This window comes from Triticum urartu, chromosome 4A, assembly GCF_056163025.1.
Source record: "Triticum urartu cultivar PI428250 chromosome 4A, HENAU_Tu73, whole genome shotgun sequence".
In the NCBI taxonomy this organism is placed as follows: Eukaryota; Viridiplantae; Streptophyta; class Magnoliopsida; order Poales; family Poaceae; genus Triticum; species Triticum urartu.
The window spans coordinates 616,691,037-616,699,210 of record NC_141876.1 but is presented as its reverse complement, the minus strand read 5'-3'; positions in this window follow the sequence as shown (position 1 = coordinate 616,699,210).

Genomic DNA, 8,174 nt, shown 5'->3' with positions numbered 1-8,174 from the left:
TTCAGAGGAGTACATTGTATCATGAAAGATCGGGCCAAATCAGTACCACGACAAGGTTGTGCTTTCAATCAGTTGGTATTTGGAGCAAAGGTTGTCCACGGTAAAATTGTTTTCTTCCACTTACAAGTGATATTTTTATTTAACATAAGGAAAGATTGTAGTTCGCAAAAGGTGATGGCGATGGAGAAGGATCCATTGTGTGCCTTGCCTTGGTACCAGTGCTTTATGCGTGTGCGTGTCGGACCAGCTAGTTGTGCCATCTTAATGAATTTCTATTCCAGTATGAATTTGGTGAGTAAGACTGTAGTTGATGCTTGGAACTTGCCGTTGATTGAACATCCAGAACCATACAAGCTTTGGTGGACAGACAAGTTTTTTCAAGATCATGCATCGCGTCGAAGTAGTTTCCCTTTATGCGGATATGGTGATCTAGTCGTGTATGATGTGATTCCTATGCATATGCATGTGTGTTCTATACTGTTGGGAAAACCCTCGATGGACAGGAGACAATTAACTTATCATTATGATGGTGAATTTTCTTTTGTATGAAAGGCTCGACGTATACTACTTAACTCATATACCCTGGAACAATATATGGCAGATCGCCAAAGGCGTGATCATGCTCAGGAAGCAATTGATGTGAAGGTACTCAATGACCAAGAGGAAGCAGACGTGGACATTCAATATGCTGAATTTTTGGCCTCGACAGTTTCTGCGGATGCATATGCTGAGAAGATAGACTTGAAACCGAGGACGGTTTCATTTCAAGGGGGAAAGGATGATAAGGACAACACTAGTTCTATTTGTACTGTCGACAACCATGACTTATAAGACGTTGGTCTGGTTCAAGTTAAGGCAGTTTCGCTCGTGATAACGTGATGCGTCTTGATTAGGAGAAAATGAAGGTTGAATTAGAATCAAAATTTGCTGCTGTGCCAAAATACACAATGCATGCTTGGATATTAGAAAAAAAATAATTCCAACACATACACATTTGATCAAGGCATGCGTCAACTAGGTTGTTTTTTTTAGGAAAAGGAAATCTCATTAAAACACATAAGCTGGGTTACAATCTGTTGGAAATATGCCCTAGAGGCAATAATAAATTGATTATTATTATATTTCCTTGTTCATGATAATCGTTTATTATCCATGCTAGAATTGTATTGATAGGAAACTTAGATACATGTGTGGATACATAGACAACACCATGTCCCTAGTAAGCCTCTAGTTGACTAGCTCGTTGATCAATAGATGGTTACGGTTTCCTGACCATGGACATTGGATGTCGTTGATAACAGGATCACATCATTAGGAGAATGATGTGATGGATAAGACCCAATCCTAAGCCTAGCACAAGATCATGTAGTTCGTATGCTAAAGCTTTTCTAATGTCAAGTATCATTTCCTTAGACCATGAGATTGTGCAACTCCCGGATACCGTAGGAGTGCTTTGGGTGTACCAAACGTCACAACGTAACTGGGTGGCTATAAAGATACACTACAGGTATCTCCGAAAGTGTCTGTTGGGTTGGCACGAATCGAGACTGGGATTTGTCACTCCGTGTGACGAAGAGGTATCTCTGGGCCCACTCGGTAGGACATCATCATAATGTGCACAATGTGATCAAGGAGTTGATCACGGGATGATGTGTTACGGAACGAGTAAAAGAGACTTGCCGGTAACGAGATTGAACAAGGTATCGGGATACCGACGATCGAATCTCGGGCAAGTATCGTACCGCTAGACAAAGGAAATTGTATACGGGATTGATTAAGTCCTTGACACCGTGGTTCATCCGATGAGATCATCGTGGAACATGTGGGAGCCAACATGGGTATCCAGATCCCGCTGTTGGTTATTGACCGGAGAACGTCTCGGTCATGTCTGCATGTCTCCCGAACCCGTAGGGTCTACACACTTAAGGTTCGATGACGCTAGGGTTATAAAGGAAGCTTGTATGTGGTTACCGAATGTTGTTCGGAGTCCCGGATGAGATCCCGGACGTCACGAGGAGTTCCGGAATGGTCCGGAGGTAAAGATTTATATATGGGAAGTCCTGTTTTGGTCACCGGAAGAGTTTCGGGGTTGTCCATTGGTTGTCGTTACCCCATCTTCAGATTATGTGTACTGCTCGTGTAATTAGGAGATTTTATCAACTGAATTCAGAGGAGTTCATCGTACCGTGAAAGATAAGGCCAAATCAGTAGCACGACGAGGTTGTGCTTTCATCAGTCGGTATTCAGAGCAAAGGTTGTTCACGGTAAAAAAAAAAAAAATTCCAGATACCATTGGTATTTTTGGCCTTGATAGTTTATGCAGATGCATATGCTGGGGAGATAGACTTGAAACCGAGGACGGTTTCGTTTCAAGGGGGAGAGGATGATATGACCAACACTAGTTCTATTTGTACCGTCCACCACCATGACATACACGACGTTGGTCTGGTTTAAGTTGAGGCAGTTTCGCTCGTCACTGTTTGCGATAACGTGAGGCGTTTTGATCAGGAGAAAATGAAGGTTGAATTAGAACCACAATTTTCTTCTGTATCAAAATACACAATGCATGCTTGGATATTAGAGAAGGAAGAAAATAATTCCAACACATACATGTTTGATCAAGGCATGCGTCAACTTGGTTGTATCTTTTGGTTGCCACGTACACAACAAGACTATACATGGATGTGATACCTTTTGATTGAGACTAACGGAAGTATCCTAGTCGGTTACTACTTCTTACGATCAAGGCCGCCGGAGATATATGTATACGTGAGCAGGTTTAAATGGTGGCATTTGCTGTCCTGGAGAAACATTGGATGGGGCTGCCAGGAAATTGTGTTTAATTACTTTAAATATATAAATTGTAATGATTACTTGCTAAGTTAAAGCTTGTGATCAGATTTACTTCCTTAGGTGTTGGTCGAGAGTTAGATATAAACAAATTTTTGTTTGGTCTAACTTATTAGGCAAGTTCGAGTCGGCTAGCTGTACTGGTATATATAGTAATGGTAGGCTCTTTGTAGAAGGATGTTATATTTTTTGAGTTTAGATAACGTCGTGTATCGACCATGAAGCGCCCGTCTTCGGGTGTCGCTGTTATTTATTTTGTATAAATTTTCTGTGTGAAAGTTACACTTCGCTCAAGGTCTGTCATTTCCGATGGGGTGCGTGCTTGTTACGTCTACTTCAACAGGAGGTTCTTCGTGTGTCGAGAGATTGTCCATTGGTTTTCATTATCCCATCTTCCGGTTACCTGTACAACTCGCGTAATTGGGATATTTTACTAGCTGAATTCAGAGGAGGTCCATGTATCTTGAAAGATCGGGCCAAATCAGTAGCACGGCGAGGTTGTGCTTTCATCAGTTGGTATTCAGAACAAAGGTTGTTCACGGTAAAGTTATTTTCTTCCAGTTACGGTAGATATTTTTATTTATCATGAGGAAAGATTGTAGTTCGCAAATGGAGATGGCAATGAAGAAGGATCCATTGCGTGCCTTGCCTTGGTACCAATGCTTTATGCGTGTGCATGTCGGAGTTTTATCAAGATCATGCATCGCGCCGAAGTAGTTTCCCTTTATGTGGATATGATGATCTAGTTGTGTGTGATGTGCTTCCTATGCATATGCATGTGTGTTCTATATTGTTGGAAAAATCATGGACGAACAGGAGACAATTAACTTATCATTATGATGGTGAATTTTCTTTTGTACAAAAGGGTCGACTTCCCTCGAGGTCTGTCGTTTCTCATGAGTTGCGTGCTGGTTACGTCTAGTTGGGCGGGAGGTTCTTGTGTCGAGGGATTGTCCATTGGTTCTCGTTACCCCATCTTTGGGTTATGTGTACTGCTCGCGTAGTTGGGAGATTTTATCAGCTAAATTCGGAGGATTCATTGTATCGTGAAAGATCGGGCCAAATTAGTAGCATGATGAGGTTGTGCTTTCATTAGATGGGGACCAGAGGAGACTTTGGTCGGCTGGTTCAGCCCAGCATCTGCGGCGGCTCTTGATGTCATTACCCTCCTTGTAGGCGAAGCCGAGGTCCCTCCTATCCAGCCCCGACCACCTCCCGGACGAGAGTCCAAAATTTGTCTTGGATTGGGCACCGGCGGCCTGGACATCGTATCCCTCCATGAGGGCGCCATCTTGCGAGGCTTGGGTGTTCGGGGGAAAGTTGCTATGGGTGGTGGAACCTGCATGGCAAGGGCTCCATCGGCGGCGATGGTGTGGAGGTTGGCAGGTGAAGCGGCGTCGGATATACCGTGTCTACAATAGTGGATCTTGGCGGCATGGTGCAGCCGAGTCTCGGCGACATATGTGTCTGAATGGACGAGCGCAAGGCGGTAGCGCTGTTCGTCGCCGTGGTGGCATCGACAGATGGCCGGCCTGGTAAGGATGATGCACGATCTCTTTTCTGGACATGGGTCAGCGGTTCGATGGTGGTGGCGGCTTCTAAAACATGTGTGTGTGGTGTACGCGTTAGATTTTTTGCACCGAGTGTAGGCTCCTTATATGTCATGCGGGCAGATCGGTGGTGACCTCAGTTCTAAATGGTGGGAGAGAGGGCACTCCATATTGTCGAGTTGTTAGGTGTAAGTGGTGGCTTCGGATGACTTGATGTATATTCTTGTCAAATCTTTATTGAATAATTAATAAAGATGACTGTATGCACCGACTGATGGAGAGGCCGGGGATTTAAATCACCTTTCTGAGTAAAAAATGTCACTAATAGAAGGCAATTTTCGGGAACCTCCATAGGTTGGCGTGCGCTCCGCGTTCAGCTACCAGTGTTGGCCATCTTGACCTTTTTCACGGAATATTTTGGACTCAGACTGGCCATAGTGGGAGTAACTTCAAAAGTAACATCGATTCCAACTTAGCAAATTTGCCTATATGACAACAAGTTAATATGTAGATGGGTAAATTGAGTAACTTAGCTAGTTACTGTAACATCACATATCCCAAGACAGTACGAGTCTATAACCTAATAAATGAAGCCTTGCACGACATCACACATATGTTACTACCCATTATAGAGGTACTACCTCCGTCCTAGTTTATTGGTCCCTATTGTATTCTTTGCCGAATTTTGACCATAAATTTGACAAACAAAAAAGTTCATGCATGTCATAAAAAAATATATTATTAAGAACTATGTTCAGATACGAATCGAATGATATAATTTTTGTTTGACATGCACTAACATTTTGCCAGTCAAATCTTTGATCAAAATTTAGTACAAATTATTAAAGGAGCCAATAAACCAGGACTGAGGTAGTAGTAACATAGCCTAGAATAGCGTGTATGTTATGGCTAGTCTCATTCATAGGAGCAGACTTTGCCATCCAGATCCAAGAAGGATGGTGCGCACGCCTATAAATACCTATCTACTCCAGCTAGGAGTTCGATCTAACACAACCATCATATCCATATCTAGCCCAACAAATGGCGCCTCTCAAGGTGACTGCTGCCGTCTGTGTCGTGCTGGTCCTGATGATCCAGCTACAGGTGCCAACGGTCGCGCAGGACATATCATGCGACGAGTGCGGGCCGGGATGCGGCCAGGCTTGCAATGCGCAGCGCCCCTACTTCTGCAACAGCTTTTGCAACATCTTTCCCACCCTGTGCAACTACTGCTTCCTCATCCAATCCGACTTGTGCGTGCCCGGGTGCACAAACCTCTGCAGGATCTACTGCGTGTGATCGACCATGCAGGAACACATCGACATGAGTGGATTCCAGAGTGTCGATGAGCATGCCTGCGTTGCCATTGTTATATTTGCTGCTCTATGTGCAATAAGTCAATGCCGGTCAGGCTGCATGCATGTATTGCATGCGAGTGCCTTGACTTAGCATTTGATACTGTGTTTAATTTGCTACTATTCCCTTCACTACAGCATATTACATATTACTACGTTGTGCATCCAATGCATTTATATTGTACGCCCACCATTTGGTTATGAATAAGACTCGTTTGGAATATCACATATCTACCAAAGCAAAGTTCAGGTTGCACCTACTTGTGTATAGTTTATCTGCAAAGGTCAAATGTTCTCTTGTTTGTAAGAAACAAAAAGGAGAATTTTTCATATAAGGATAACACGAATCTTGACGCAAACCGAATGGTTTAGATAGAGGGTACGCTAGTATGGGGTACTAAAAATCCACACTCGAAGTATTCCTATATGCACATCATATAATTATCGTTTCGACCAAGTGTTTGGTTGTATATGTAAATCGCGTAACTCCCACGATAACCCACGTAGCCCATTTAAAGATAAAGAAGAGAATTATTCTACGATCTTTACTTGTGTTGTAGGTAAGTTACCTTTTTTAGTATATATGATTCCTATTAAATCTATTAGGCTATGTAATTGTTAGAGTACCTCTATGGATTCACTCCTCTCAAACATCAATTTGGGCTACAAGAATTTATACTGGGGAATTGCTCATAGAAGTCCAAGAAACCGGGGTGGAAGAAAGGTAGGAGAAGCCAGGGGAGCCGCCAGTGACGTGATCCTACGCGGATTCCTTCTTCGTTGCTTCCTCACCGATACTTGTAGCTCGTAGCAGCCGGTGATGCTCAGCCCAAGTATATGTATGGGCTAGGGGAGGTCCCTGACATCCCCCTCCTTGAAATGCACCTTGACCACAAGCCGACGCACCGAGGACCACCCGGTAAACATATATATGGGCTAGTAATTCATGCAGTATGTGCGGCTTCTACTAACGCACTATGTGTTGAACATCGACCAACACTCTTTTCACTCCTAAACAATCCGTGAAACCATTAATTATGTGTTATGAGTAACATATATATGTTTATTGTTATAATGCACTTGTTATTTTTTTATAACTACTACTTTTTACTGGTAAGACATCATTGCAATGTGGTGTCTGTATGTGTTGTATGTGGATCAATGTTAAAATTAGAATTTATGTATCCTATTACTAAACAGTAAGACTCAGCTAGCTAGGAGCCCCCACAGTGTTTTGACGCTCTCGGCCGTCGGATGGCTCAAACGTACGATCTAGATCAGCTTTTGGTCATCCCGACGTCGCTCAGGCGCTCCAGGCACCGTTTCGCGGGCTGCTGCTCCATAGAACGAGCTCCGTCGAAAGCCCATTCGCATAATAGGCCAGGTCGGCCCTAACCCTCCAGACCGCTCTTCTTAATTTGTTCATCGTCCGCGATGCGCCGCCACCGTCCTCCCGGACTCCGTCCCATAGGCCAGCTTCTGCAGCGCATCTGCCTTGGCGAGTCCGCGTCAGTGCCATCCTATCGACCTTCTGTGTGCGACAGCCGACAGCCTCTATCCGTTCTCCTCGTTCCCTCTCCCGTAGCCACCGTCGCTGAGGTCTCGCCACATCGCCACTCAATCGACGCAGGTGAGCACCATGGAGTTCTTAGCAGTCACGGGGTACAGTTCAGGAGGAGATCCTTTATGGGGTGCAACCTATCCTCGATCAGACGTACCCATCTGGTGGCCGCGACATACCAGGATAACCGTATGGTGATATGTTCATGTGTCTTCGTGGGTTCCTGGAAAAAGCTCTCTGTACCACTGAATAATTTGCTACAGTACTGCATTCAGTTCCTTCCCCTCTTCTTTGTCTTCAGATATTGAAGCAAGAAACAAAAACAGTCCACAAATTAACTGCTTGTTCCAACGTAGTTTCATTTGCTTCTACAGGGGGGAGAGCATTTTCCTGTTGAATGAATCCTACAATTTCCTTATCTGGTCTGGAGGGTTGATTCAACTTATAAAGTACGGGGATGCCCTACGAAGCTAGAGAGCCAGTGATCCAAGTGAAGGTGTATGTCAATGTTTCTTCTCTTCTCATTAATGTTAGATGGAGAAATATAGATGGAGCAGTTTTGGTTTTCAATAAATATGATCCACCAGCTATACCAAGGTACTCCAATTTGAACCATTCAAAATATAGTGAATGTTTTAACTAGCTGAATTTTCTCAAGAGTTTTAACATTATTTTGTATAACATTCACGGGCGCGGCATCGCGCGCCTTCATGTTCTAGTGCATTTTGATGATGTGATGAAGGCGCAATATGCTGCAATAGCATCAATTTGGCATCAATTAATAGAAGTGGCGGGCACCGAACACTGTGGCGAGCGGCGGAAAGGGCCCGCCACTGCTGCAAAATTTCTGTGATGGGC